Source organism: Equus przewalskii, chromosome 16, assembly GCF_037783145.1.
Source record: "Equus przewalskii isolate Varuska chromosome 16, EquPr2, whole genome shotgun sequence".
Lineage (NCBI taxonomy): Eukaryota > Metazoa > Chordata > Mammalia > Perissodactyla > Equidae > Equus > Equus przewalskii.
In genome coordinates this window covers 49,531,665-49,546,389 of record NC_091846.1, presented here as the reverse complement: position 1 = coordinate 49,546,389, position 14,725 = coordinate 49,531,665, and the positions used below count along the sequence as shown (strand labels likewise).

General features: G+C 38.8%; 1 long non-coding RNA gene across 1 annotated transcript in view; it reads left to right on the top strand.

Moving 5' to 3' along the window:
* LOC139076484 (uncharacterized) overlaps nucleotides 1-12,631 on the top strand; it is a 312,829-nt gene extending 300,198 nt beyond the window's left edge. Inside the window, exon 3 of the long non-coding RNA XR_011528138.1 lies at nucleotides 12,494-12,631. This is a non-coding gene — a long non-coding RNA (uncharacterized lncRNA). The remainder of the gene's footprint in view (nucleotides 1-12,493) is intronic.
* The last annotated feature ends 2,094 nt before the right edge of the window (nucleotides 12,632-14,725 follow it).

The following is a 14,725-nucleotide window of genomic DNA, read 5'->3' as shown; positions in this document are numbered from 1 at the left end:
TCTTTGTATGTCCTGTCTTGTGTTGCAAAAGGCTAGAAAGTGAAAGCTTAGTTCTCCCAGAATCCCTAGCACTTAATGTTCTCAGTGTAAAATACCTTCCACCAAATAGATGCATTTGCTTGAGACTTGGAAAGCAGAAGACAAGCAGAGGCCATCTTCCTGACACTCCTGCTGATATGCTAGGCTCGGAGTTGTGAATGTTGAGAGACAGTTATAGCAGCTGAAGTCGGCCTATCTATCACCTGCATTGTGGGGGTCATAAGATAGTTGCGGTACAGTTGGGTTGATGGCAGTGTCTTCCTGGTTCCTGTGGCAGTGTTCTTGAACCCAATAGTACCCAAAGCACCCCCTGAATTCTTCTCCTCCAGCCCTTCTAACAATTTTATAAGCACTTAATCCTTATAATCAATCCCTTTCTTATTTATATATGTAGAGCAGGGTCTATTTCTTGCCCACATACCTGACAGACATAAAGGGGTTTAGGGAGAGGAATTGGTTGGAAGAGGGAGGTAGTAAGGAAATTACCTGGAGAAGTCATTTGCATGGTAAGTCCGTTGTGTTTCTGTATCTGTGTGTTTATTTTGATTGGCTTAGGGTGGAGAAGCTAATCAAGTTTGAGAGAGTATAAAAGCCACTTCAAACAATCCCCATTGTCTTCCTAGTCTCTATAATCTAGAGAAAGCCATACAGGTCCTGAAAGGTGATAATAAGGCCTGTTTATGAGATGTGGGTTGGGAGACAGGGAGGCTTGTCAGGGAAAACTCCACAGAGGAGGCAATGCTTGAGTTGGGTCTTGGAAGATGGTGGCCCTTTGTTGGCAGATATGGGAAAGGGCAGATCATTCCGGGTAAAGGGGCACAAAGATTAAGAGCCTGAAGTAAAAGAAGGCATTGGGAATCCTCAGAACTGCAAACTGTTGTGTGACCAGAGCACGGGGGGTTGGCAGAGGGAAGCCTAGGGAGGTCTCCACTGGTCCAAATCTGCAGGGTCAGGTACACCTCCCACAGAGTTTGCATTGCATCCTGCAGGGAATGGAGAACTTCTGATGGGTTTTAAACCAGGAAGTGACATGTCTGGTTTGAATTTTGGAAGAATATTCTCGCTGTAGCAATGAGGATAGAGAATGAGATTGGAAGTGGGGGGATACTTGGGAAATTCAGTGACAGAAGATGTGAGATGACAGAAGCCTGATTCCAATGGGTTGAAGAGTGAAAGTGGAGGTCATGTTACCAGGAGTGCAGACTGGTCACTGCAGGAGCTTAATTGGGAAGCAAAGTTTGTGGGGGGAGAGTAACTAGAGAGAGCTACAGGGTCAAGAGAGTGTTTTGCTTATTTTTTTGTTTGTCTGTCCAATGTGCAAGGCTTCAGCCAGCTTATTGGTTAAATGAAGGAAACAAGGAAAGCAAAGCACTAGAAATACAAGAGAGACAAGTATATTTATTTGTTCATTTTTTGTGAAGTTTAAATAAATGATATACTATACTCAAATAAAGTGTAGATTTTTCTAATTATAAAAATCAAAATCACATTATAGTGGAAGACTCTATGGGTAATGATGCTTATAATCTTTTGATTGAGATGTATGGTAGACAGAATAATGACCCCTCAAAGATGTCTATGTCCTACTTCTTGAAACCTGTTAATACGTTACCTTACAAAACCAAAGGGACTTTGCGGATTGATTAAATTAAGGGAATTGAGATGGCAAGATTATTCTGGCTTATCCAAGTGAGCGCAATGTAATCATAAGGGTCTTTATAAGAGGGAGGCAGTAAGGTCAGAGTCAGAGACAGAGATGGAAAATGTGATGATGGAAGCAGAGGAGAGAGAGAGAGATTTGAAAATGCTATACTGCTAGATTTAAAAATGGAGGACAAGGAAAGAGCGATGAGCCAAGGAATGCAGGCAGCCTCTGGAAGCTGGAAAAGGAAAGAAAATGGATACTTCCCTAGAACCTCCAGAAGGAATGCAGCCAACACCTTAACTGTAAGATTTCCGACCTCCAAAACTGCAAGCCAATAATTTTGGGTTGTCTTAAGCTACAAGTTTATGATAATTTGTTACAGCAGCATAGAAAACTAATACAAGAAGAGATGAGATGGAAACCAGAAAATAAAGGAAAAATGGATATTCTAGATTACATAAAGTTTTTAACTTTTTGCACTAGGTCCAGATTATAAACCTGCTGAAAGACAATTGAAAGATGAAAAAAGGTTATACAAAAGGCAATATACATGCAGACAAAAAGTGTTGACAACAATGATATATAAAGCACATTAAAATCAGTATAAAAAGACTAATCCAATAGAAAGTGAGCAAAGAATAATAAATTGGTAGTGTCAGAAGAAATAAAAAAAATAGGTAAATATGTGTTGCTCAGAAATGCAAATGTAAGCATTGCGATAACTGTTTTCATCTGGACAAGTAGCAATGACTTATTAGACACCTGGCACTGGCCAGGGTGTAGAGAACAGGTATTGCCATGAACTCTAGGTGTGGTTGTAATAAGATCTTTCTCAAAAGCCGCTTGGCAGTTATTACTAAGTGGTAACTGTACGTGCCCTTTGATTTAACAATTCCATTTCTAGGATTTCATTTTTTAGAAATGCTGACTCAAGTGAACAAAGACACACATATAAGAACATTCAAAGCAGTATTGTTTGCATAGAAAAAAAAGAGAAATAGCCTAAAATGGGTACAATTAGGAGATTGTTTGAAAAACATTTGCTATATTCAAATAATGGACAACCATGCTGCCTTTTAAAAGATCGGGGTAGATAAGAGTAAATGTTTATAATACGTTGATAAGTGACCAAAACTAGCTGCAGGATAATGTGTTCATTTTGATTCTTTTTTCTTTTTTTTAAAGATTGTCCTTGAGCTAACACCTGTTGCTAATCTCTCTCTCTCTCTTTTTTTACCTTTCTTCTCCCCAAAGCCCCCCAGTACATAGTTGTATATTCTAGTTGTAGGTCCTTGTAGTTCTGCTATATGGGATGCTGTCTCAGCACGGCTTTAAGAGTGGTGCCATGTCCATGCCCAGGATCTGAACTGGCGAAATCCTGGGCCACCAAAGCAGAGCGTAGGAACTTAACACTCAGCAATGGGGCCAGCCCCTACATTTTTATTCCATTATAAAAATTTGTATACGTGCATTTCTATATTTGTGAATTATGTGCACATATAATTTTCATCAGTATTTGCATAGGAAAGAATCTAGCAGAAATCATAAACAAACTATTAACAGGAAAGGGTGTGATTGCAGGTGACTACTTTCTGTTTTATTTATTTCTCTATCATTTGGATTTTTTTTACAATGTAAACTTTTTAATTCAGGAGTAAAACACTTATACAACTGTGAAAATGTTAGATGTTTAATGACTCTAAAGTGACTCATAATTGAGCATGGTGGAGCACATTCTTCTCTTGGTAACAAATGACCAATCTAAATACATGTGGAAGAAAGAGTCTGGCAAATTATTATTTTTTGCAGAGTAGACAACAAATAACTACTTGCTGAGTGAATAAATAAGTAAGTAGAAATAAATTCATATGCTTTGGTAGCTAAGAAAGGAAGGGCTGTATAAATCTCTCATAAGAACCAACAGTCATTTCTTTGACGCTACCTGAAGAAAGAAGTGTTCAAATATCTCTGGCCATTTCTTTCCTCCTTCTTCCAATTCCTGAAGCTACCCTCAGTATCCTGACATCAATTTGGAATCTTCATATAATACAAGTTATAAACATTACCTATTAGGGAGCTCAAGCACAATGTTTCATATTGATTAAGAGTGAATTATTTCAAGAAGAAATTCCGGAAGAAATCATCTCTCAAGTCCAATATTCTGAATTATGTGAACCGAGTGGCAACAACTACTAAATCAGTATAATTTTGAAAGGCATTTAAAGATCTCTCATTTAAAATGTGATTATGCTTAATTGCATCCTACTATTTTAAAAAATATTTCAACCTCGATAGTTTAAAAAAGTATTTGGATCATTAGCTACATTATGAAGGTGAATGAAGTTGAACATTCACATAACCAATTTCAAATGGACAAATGGAATCCAGTGACTGAAGTTTGCATTATATCTGATGAGAACTTAAAATTAGGCTTTACAGTTGAAATTTTAGAACTTTTATCTATTTACATGCTCCCGAGAGCCCCCTCCACCCCCATCAAGTTTTTTTTGGCCAGAGTGGGACAACGCATAGACACCTAGTCCGTTCATCTCTGTCCAGGGAAATTGGAAATGGATTCAGAGGGGCCAGTTCTTCTTTAGGTGTAAGTAATCTAGAATCAGGAGCAGTGGTGGATTCATATTTGTCTATGTGAATGGAGAGTAGAGAAATCCCATGGGGTGGGGAGAGGGGGAGAAGAAGGAGGGGGAGCAAAAGGAGGGGAGGTGTGGGAGAAGGAAGAAGAGACAAGGAAAGTAAGAGAACATTGCCTGGATTCCTGAGGGCTTCACAGTGCCAGCTCCTTCCTAGGTCCATGTTATATTTGTATAACCATTTCTGCCTTTTTCCTCAAGCTACTTTGGTATAATTTCTACTACTTTCAAGAAAAAAATTGTAATTAGCACTAGAGAATAAATAGAAGCATCTTTTGTCCAGTATTATTTCAAATAAGTCTGGAAATCAAATTCTGTCTAGCTTGCCAGAACATCCTTGCACCTGCTGGAGCCTGTGTCTCATTTCCGGACTCTGGAGTCGAATAACTGTGGAGTCTGCCCCCATCCCTCGCAGCCTCAGAGTGTTGTGTTGTTCCATTCCAGCACTTGGGTTTCCACTGGAAGCAAGGGATTGTTGACTGTTGGGGGAGTCACATCATCACACAAGTTCTGCCTTATCCTTCCTTCACTCCTGACCACAAATGCACACACCACAGAATATTGGAGCTGGAAAGGGCCTCAGAAATCATCAGATACAACCTCCTCATTTAATAGATGAGGAAACAGAGGTTCTAAGGGATGAAGAGGCGTATTCAACGTTACATGATAAATTAGTAGCAAAACCAGGAACAGAACCTTCCAACACTAGACTTTTCCTGTGTACCACCAGCTGAAGTGAGCATCTGTGTTGGGCCACAGCCAAGGAAAAAAAACAATGCTGTGGGGAAATGGTGATAAACTTCATGAAAAACAGCAATTTTCATCAGCTTTCCTCTTCTTGGGAGGCGACTTAGAGTTTTTGTTCCCTCTTGCAGAGCATTCAGCCCTGCTCTCACAGCAAGAACAGCATTCAACTTTTCCCAGCTTTTGTTTCCAGCCAGGGTCAGGATAGTAAATAAGAGGAAAGCTCTGAGCTTAATTGGGGCTTCTTTTGTAAAACAGAATGGAAGGGTCACTTAAATGTCAAAACATTTTCCAGGGATCTGGGCAACTTACCTTTCCCTAAAGCAATTACCAAAATCTTCAGCATGACATTTGCATTGGAGAAAGGCTTGCATAGAATCAGAAATCACATGAAGCCAGGTTTTCACTCTCTGCAATGATGGAAATAGGGAATTCCCACAGAGGTTTTGCAAATATTTTGCTTTTGTTTTTTTCAATTATTTTTGGCCTTAAACGTGGTTTCCAAGCTATTTCATGAACCATACTTTTCCTATGCAGAAATTGCGGTCATTAAATCATCCCAGAGTCAAACATTTCAACAAATTACTGGGACAAATTAATCTTAAAGCAGTCAAATGAATATTCACTCTCAATAAAATTAATAATCAAACTGACATCAAAGCTATATTCATGGAGGTCTTTTAATGGATGGTAACATATGCACTATTCATTTCGTAATTTTAATTAATGGCCAATGATATGCACTTTTAATTAATTATTCCCTATCTTGTGTACTGAAAGAGGAGAGTGAATTTAGTTGAACTTTACTATTTCAAGACTTAATCATTCAGAGCTCTGTTACTTTCAGTTCTAAAGTTTAGCTTGCTTGGTAAAAATTTTCTCATTGTTAAAGCAAATTTATAGTACATTCAAGGTGTCAGGGGAAAGGTTAAAATGCTTACCTCAGTCTCTCATTTCCTTGTCAGAGCAACCCTGTACGGTAGGCATTTTTACCCACTGTTACCCTCCTTTTATTGAGACAAGAGGGACTCAGAGAGATTGAGAGACTTAAGATCATGCAGCCACTGTCTGGCTGAGCTGGAAAGTGAACCCAAGTTTTTCTGACGCTATAGCCTGTGCTATTTTCTCTGCCAAGATGCATCCAACAGCCATTCAGCTGCAGTTTATTTATTCATTAATTAACTTACTCATCAAACATTCATTAAGTCCCTATAATACATGGACCAGACAGACTCTGGCAATACTAAGATGAATAAGATCCAGACTCTAACCTGGGGGTGGGAGGTGGAGATGGTTATACTTGGAAACAGAAGATCACCAAACAATGTGGCCACCTCTGTCACAGAGCTGTGCACACAAAGTAACAATAAGAAACGCTTTATTTGTTAATAATAAATTTTACTTATTTCTTCACTGAAGTCATATTGTTGGCATTCTTTGAGTTGCTTTGTGTAATTCAAAATAGTAGAACTTCATTTCTTTAATAGCTTTTGGTACTTCAGATTATACTGCCTAAGGCTGGCCATTCACCAAGCAGCCCAACATTAGTTAGGCTTTACCTTATTCACCTTATTGATGTCTGAGCTAGGGAAATTGTAAAAGATACAGCAAGCCAGGCTGACATTTCATCCAAGGGATGACTTAGGTTCAGAATATGAGTCAAGAGACCTTTTACCTCTTTCAGGAAGCTAGGAAATCAACACCCTTGCTGCATCAGCATTTCACCATATGTGTTATTCTTGCAAACATTGTTCTTTGAAATCCCTTAAGACATAATTTTGAAAGTGAATATTTTCTTCAGGTTTATATATATATATATTTTTTCCAGAAACATTTATTGAGCTCCTTCTAGCTTTTAGCTACTGCTAAAGTAGCTAAAGTATATGCAAAGTAGGAACACTTATTTGAAGGAAGCCTGTTTTCATTCATTTTAACAAGGCATTTCACCATCTATATATTGGAGACAAGAGCTGCTCTGCATGCTTATCAGGGTTGTAAATGGGATCAAGTGAGATAATACATGCAAAATTATTTTGAGAACTCTGATAAATATTATAATTCTCATAAAAGTAAACTTATGTGCTCCAAAGTATATAGTTCATAAATTGCAAGGTACGTGGGTGTGGTTTAGGCAAACTAAAGGATTTCATTTTTGACAAATTCCAGTTGATTACACATTCTATTGGTATGAATGACTTTAAAACACATTTGTTTTGTGGGTTCAGGTGTTGAACTTTTTCGTAGCAGGACACACTTGCCCTTTCTTTTTAAAGCACATCTATTTTAATGGATTTTTGTTTTTTACACAATGCTTCTGATTCAATGCAACTAGAAGTCAGTTTGATCATTCTTTTTTGGCCTTTCTAGAACTCCAGTATATATCAGATGACAAAAAAACAAGTGAAAGCTTTCAACACAGCCAAATTAAAAGTCTAAAAGCTTCTTAAAACCAGGAATTTAACTTTTCACAAAGATGGACCCCTGGTTTTGAGAATAACACTGATCAACAGTGCCGTCATAGTCCCAGATCTGTTGTACTGTACTTCAATGCTGTTACAATTTGTTACAGAAAGTGCATCAAAATCAAGTGATTAAATCTGAGATCTGGCTGCTGTGAAAGTTTGAAATAACCACATAAAAGGAGACAGGCTTGTGTTGTCAGCACATGCAAGTGCAGCTCAAATGTGCTGAAGGAGCCAGTAATTAATGATCCCGAGAAATCAAGAGATCGGAGGGCTGAGCAAAGAAAGGTTCAGGGTGGGGCTGCACCTATGGATGGAGTCGGCTGGTGTTAGTGAGTGTTACTGCTGGAGCTATGGATTGCCTCTGGGAACGTGTCAATACTTCTTCCTAATTCTAGTTACTATTTCCAAAGGCTATAAAAGGAGAGTCAATTTTGTGTAGGCTGCCTGGAAAAAGAAAGTAAAACACCCAGTGAGCCATTGGCATTATAAAATTATCACATAGAATGCATTTAAAAATGTGGGGAAAATTGGGGGCAGGGGAAATCTATTCTTCTATTTCCAGGCAGATGACAGAGTCTGGCAATAAAGTTTCATTGCTCATAAAGTTAGAGTGCTTTGATATAACAGTTCTAAGAGAGGCTTAGAACGCCCCAGACGAATTCTTTACACCACAGTCACCATCCATGAGAATACATTGGAGGCAGGCATTGATGTAAGGCAGGGAGAGGAATACTGGAAGCTCAGTTAGGTTTGAGAATTGGCTGTACCACTCATCCCACAATGGTTAACTTTGCTTTCAAACTTTTTTTGAGATTTTCATTTTGCTATGATACTATTTTTAAAGTTCAAAGATCTGTTTTTCTCTCAATGCTCTTAGATTTACAGCCTTGTGTTTTTATTTGGTGAATTAAGTATGCTACTTTCCTCCCTGAGGGTGTCAATTATAGCTTATTCAGTTTCTATCTGCTTACTGCGATATTTCTGGTTCTCCTGAATTATTTTTTACTTGTTGGATATCTTAACTCCTCTTTTTCATGTTGGGGCTTTCCTTAAATGACTTTTGATCCTTGGCTTCCACTCATTTTTGAGAATGAGGCAATAAAAGTTTGATCAATAATTGTGTATAAATGGGAAGGGCTTATCAATGGATGGCTTTTTCATGGAGGGACCCCCATCTATCAGTACATGCAAGTCTTTTCTCTTGGTTTGGCCAGTTTCCTACCTGAAAGGGGTAAGCCTTTCTATCAGCATTCTGGAAGAAGAGAGCAGGGATCTTACCATTTACTTAATGCCCATATTTTCAATATTACACGATGACCCTCAGTTCTGCCTATGCATTGAGCTCAGAATCTCTCTGGCCCACACTTTTTAGAGAGTAAACCTCTGTCTTCTGTTGGAGTGGGAGAGACTTCTATGGTCCTAAATGCATTTTGTACAGATTTTCAATTATCTTCTTATTTTTATAGCCCATCTGTACTCCCACTCTTATATAATAGGGTGCCTCCCACTCCTGAGCTTTTCCATGGATCAGCCTGGCTTCCTCCTACTGCTCGTGGTAAGGTCACTTCTCTCAGCTCTACGTCACCGATTACCTTTCATCTGCCAGCTTTTTAGTTTCCAAAGGTATTTTGCTGTTGTCTCCTTTCCTGTTCTCTTTTTGTTTAAAAAAAAAATCTCTACTTTCATCTAGTAGAGTTTTGGGAAGGAATTGATAAACACCATGAGTAAGTGTTTATTTTTAATGTTGCTTTTTAAAATTAGATTGTAAATGTAACGTGTGTTATTATAGACAATTTGTTAATTAAATTATAATGTGTAATAAAAATAATCCAGATCCTACTTTCTGTGGGTAATTAACATTTTGGTCATTTTCTTGAAGCCATTTTTTTCTAGAATTATGTTTTACATAATGGAGACCATTTCATAATTATAATTTTGTATCTTCTTTTTTTATTTTTTTACTAAATGTTATAAGGATTTCCCATGTTATTAAAACAATTTGTAAACATTATTTTCATAAGTTCCATTATGTTGATTTTAATATACCACAGTTTATTTAGCCATGTGTTTACTACTGGGCATTTGGGAAGTTTCTCTTTTGTACTATCTTAAAAAAAAATAGAGGGGATGAAAACCTGTATACAAAGCCTTTTCTGTATTTTGAAATATTTTCAAGGATTAAATTTCAGGATGTCAAGTTATTGAGTCAATAAGTGTGAACAATATTAAGGTCACTAGCATATTAAATCAAGCATTATATATTTTTAGCATTTAGTAGAAATGAAATCAGCATAATAGTTACTTGGCTATTCACAGTTACCTGGTATTTCCTTGTCTCCTATCATGTCATAAAGAAGCCAAAGGGCAACTCACAGCCATGTCTGGCTTTGTTCCAACCCCTTCTTCAGAGCCAGGTTCACCTCTGACATTTGCAGGACCTTGGGTCAAAGAACGAATGGAATCTCTCAACCCATAGGCCTCCTCCTACCTTTACTTCCCATATCTGACTTTGGCCTGGACTACAGGTATATAGATGTTCCAGTCTCTTCATCCAAGTGAATTCACACCTTAAATATGCTCATCTTGGGCATCTCTCAGGGTTAGTGGTGTCTACACTGGTGGGGTAGTCCATCTTTGAGAAGAAAGACTTTGGAGCTCTTTGGGCAGGGAATTTAAAGATTGCAGTCTCCAGAATGTGGTCTAGAATGGGAGGGGGAGGGCATGAGCTCTAGATAGGCACTTCTCCTCGACCCATGGACTCTTCACTTTGTGGGGAGGGGTGCAGCAGTAGTGAGACCAGAGTGGGGCCTCCAAAGGTCAGGACCCATGGCAGGGGCCCTAGGAGCCTGGGTCTAAGGGCAGTGTTACTTATAGCCTATGGCTCACCTGTTCTCCAGAAACAGTTCTCTATAAACATGGCCCAATTTAGCAGGGGATAAAGGTGGGGTGGAGGATAGGGAGTGGGAAGGGTGGTAGGAACATGGGGAGGAAAGGGATAAAGAATAATAGCTCGTCCATTTTTTTCTGAGGAAGTCAAGATAGACTGAAAAGCTAACTACTATTACATGTAGTTCTCCTGTATGTGAGTGAAAAATAGATTACACCAAATATAATACTACAATATTACAAATTGACTAGTGACCGGTCAAAGATATTAAGTCCCAATCCCTGGGATTTGTAAATGGCAACTTAATTGGAAAAGGGGTCTTTGTAGATGCAATTAAGTTAAGAATTTTGAGATGAGGAAATTATCCTGGATTATCCGGGTGGCTCCTAAATGCCATCATGAATATTGTTATGAGAGAGACACAGAGAGAGATAATACAGACACACAGAGGAGAAGGCTATGTGGAGACAGAGCACAAGAGATGTGGCTAGAAGCCAAGGAATGCCGACAGCCACCAGAAGCTGGAAGAGCCGAGGAAAGGACCCTCTCCTAGAGCATCCAGAGAGAGAGAGCATGGTCCCGCCGGTACCTTGATTTTGGACCTCTGTCTCCAGGACTGTGAGGAAATAAATTTATCTTGTTTTAAGCCACACAGCTTGTGGTAATCTATTTTAGCAGCAATGGGAAATTTATGCACATACTATTAAATGGAAACTATCATTATCACCTACCTGTCAATCCCTAATACATGGGTTTCAAGAAATAGAAAATGAAATCCTTAGGTCATATTTTGCCTGGCCAAGGATTTTTGCAGAATACCAGTTAACATTTTAATAGTCTGCAGTGCCTGTCATTCAAGACAAAGACATGCTAAAATTCCTGTGATTGTTGCATATTACCACAGATTAAACCCTCATTTCTACTCCCCTAAGCAACATGATATGGGGTAAAGACTAGAGGTGTGAAATCAGATCTTGGCTCAACGCTCAGCTCTACCATTTACTAGCTGTGTGATCTTGGACATATTACCTAACCTCTTACTCTGCAACATGGAGAAAAACTTGTCCTGGTACCATCTTCAGAGATACTTCAAAGGAATCGTGGACTCTTCATGAAGATCTCTCCTGATCAATCTCAGCTTCATACACGTATTCCTTTAATGTAGTTCAGGGCCTCATAAACTCTGGGCACTCAAAGATTGTAGTGTGGAGGATGTAAGTTTTTCAAATTTTGGATAATTTGGTTCATATCAAAATGTGAATGGTTTTACGTAGTACTTTTTTAAACCAGAGGAATTAGTCTCTAATAGTAGAAATTTATTCATTATGGCTGACCAAGAGGATGATATTTTAGTCAGAATAGCATTTTGTGTATAAATTTCAGGAATAATCTATTGAAAAATCAGCCCTTTTATGTCAGTATTTCTGTCTCATTAGACACAAAACAACATAGAGGAGAGGGAAAAGCAGTGCAGTCATAAAAATAATAAAAAAACAGGATTCATCTTCTTACGTTATTATTGCAGTCTCGAAGAGTTTACATTTAGAACAAGGCTTATTTCCCTTTCTGTGCGAGAGAAATCAATTGAAAATCACAAGGGGTAAACAATCCCCGTTATAGATCTTAAAGAGCAGAGCTGTGAACATTAAAATTTCCATGAACAGCAGCAGACCATCCCTAACTTATCAAACTGGATTGAAGCCAACATTCACAGCTGCTCTTTCTTCTCAATTTTGCAGAAACAGCTTGGGAGGAATTAGTCTTACTCTGTATTTCTTATGGAGGAGGTGCTCCTTTTGACTTGGCCTGGAATTAAAATATTTAGCACTAAATATTTTCAAATGCCCACTTTTAATTTAATCTTTTAAAAGCATTTTAAGCCTCCTTTTGGAGGATCTGTAGGTGGTGGGTTGGGTTGCAGAATGTTCCTTGTGATTGCAGCTGTTGCTGCTGTAGGAGTATCGTGAGTGATTACAAGATGGATTCTCTGATGTGTGGACCAGATGTGTTAGTGGGAGATATAACAGATGATTTCCTTTGTTTCTTTGTTGTTCTGTGGCAGGTGGAGGATGATAAACTGGTAGATCGCCAAATGGAAGACATCGAGAAGCTGAAACTTGGTGAGCAAGTGGCTGGACAGTTCAAGAAAGTAGAATATCTGAAAAAAAAGAGGGACATTTTGGCTGGTGCAGTTGGGGAGGAAGAAGATCAGTGGTGTTCTGGTTAATGTTGAACATCAAGCTCTCTGACAAAACACACAAAAAAGATCCTGATTCGTAGTATTTGCTGATGTTTGTGAAATAAATACTCCCAAGATGGCTGATTTTAAGCAACAGTATAATGTTAATTGGCTGACAAAATTTCTGAAAATGTGACTTTTGCCTCTGACAAGCTGGTACAAGCCAGATCCAGTGCATCATTGGCAAGATATGAGCTGAAATGTGCTTTTGTTTTTGTTTTTTATGATGGAATCTTCCATTATAAATGGAAGTGGTTTAGGTCTGAGATAAAGTCTAACGGCACAGGTTCTTGGAGACATCTGGACATTAGGAAGTCAGGAAAGTGTGTGACATCTCTAGTCTGTCTTTGACCCTACACATGAGTTGTTTCCAGTATTAACATTCTGACCATGTGTTGATGGGTGCAAGGTTATTGTGAGTTTCATGGACCATGTGAATGCCTCTGAAAACTGGCCAGGATGGCATCATGAGTTATGTGTCTCTGTGGCCAGTGACGGTATATACTGTGTCCTATCCTTATAGGGCAGGTACAAACTTCTTTTTTTGCCTCCAGGGACACCAGGAGGCACTCATATGCACTCTACTGTCATTGAGCATTTGATCAGTGGTGACATCAGACTGCCTCCATTATAGCTGCCGTGTGGCTGTTGACCTATACTGGTTTCTGCATCTAGATATACTTGTGATAAGGGTTCCCCTTCCTTAACATGCTCCTTTTGTTTCTGAGAAAGAACATTTGTATGGCAATTTGTCAACAAATGGTGAAGCGTGACTTCCAGCACACAGTGAAATTCTGAAGTTTTCTCAGTTGTTCCAAGTGACACAGGAAGGTCTTAACACATCTTCAAGGGGCACCAGGCTCCTTGGGGGTAATACCTCCTGCCTTGAAGGTGTTATCATTGACCATGTGTGTTCCCATACCCTGTAATTGACTGTAGCTGAGGCCCATTTTTGGAGAAACAGGGAAGGGAAGAAGTCATTGAGGCAGTGCTCTCCTGGATAGGATGTTAGACACTGCCATGCTGGGTGCGAAGCAATGAAAAACCGTCTCAGAAACCAGCACAGCTGTCTGCACTTGTCCTCTAGAATAGCCTACAGGTCAAATCCAATCCCTACCCCTGTTTTTGTAGTTTTATCACAACAGGGCCACGCCCATTTATTTGCCTATTGTCTATGGCTGCTTTTGTTGCTACAACTTTTGACGGAGACTGTACAGTCTGCGAAGCCAACAACCTTTACCATCTGCTCCTTTACAGACTTATTCCCTGGTCCCTCCTGTTTTTCTACTCCACTGCCCTACATCCTCACTTTCCTGATTTCTCTACTTCCATTGGTAACTATGTGATGTGATAGGGGCTAATGCTATTGTAGTAATCATATTTCAGTATACACATGTATCAAACCAACAAGTTGTACACCTTAAACTCACAAACTGCGATAGGTCAGTTATATCTCAATTAAAAAAAAGATAAAAGGGATCAAATGGGAAATGTTAGATAGCATATTGTAGCTGTTTCTTTCTTGGACTATATCTCAGTTTATAATACCTTCCAGGATGCTAATGAGAACAGAAGAATTCAAAAGATGATAGATGGTCAATGCTAAGTATGAAATCTTTCCTGTATTTAAATTCTCTTTGAAAAGTATGAGCACTTGGGTAGAAGAAAAAAAAAAGACAGAACTTCATTAGTTCCCGTTTTAGAAGAATCAATTTTTCTTCATTTTGAAATTTTCCCCTTTCCCAGAAATTGGAGAATAAATCATGCATTTCTGACAAAAAAAGAACAGACCCTGCCTCTTTTTTTTGAGAAAAGTTTTTATTAGCAATAGTTACCAGGTATGTTCTCGACAAGAAATATGGACATCAGCTACTTACTCCTACAACTTCTCTGGGAAAAATGTCTTCCCACAAGCCCAGCGAAAGGGCAAAAGTGTCATATTTTGGACATATGGCACCCTCCAAATATTTGCATCAGGCTTGGACAGCTGACCACAGTGACTGTATTAGTTTCTAGGACTCCTGTAATGCAGTAGCACCAACTGAGTGGCTTCAA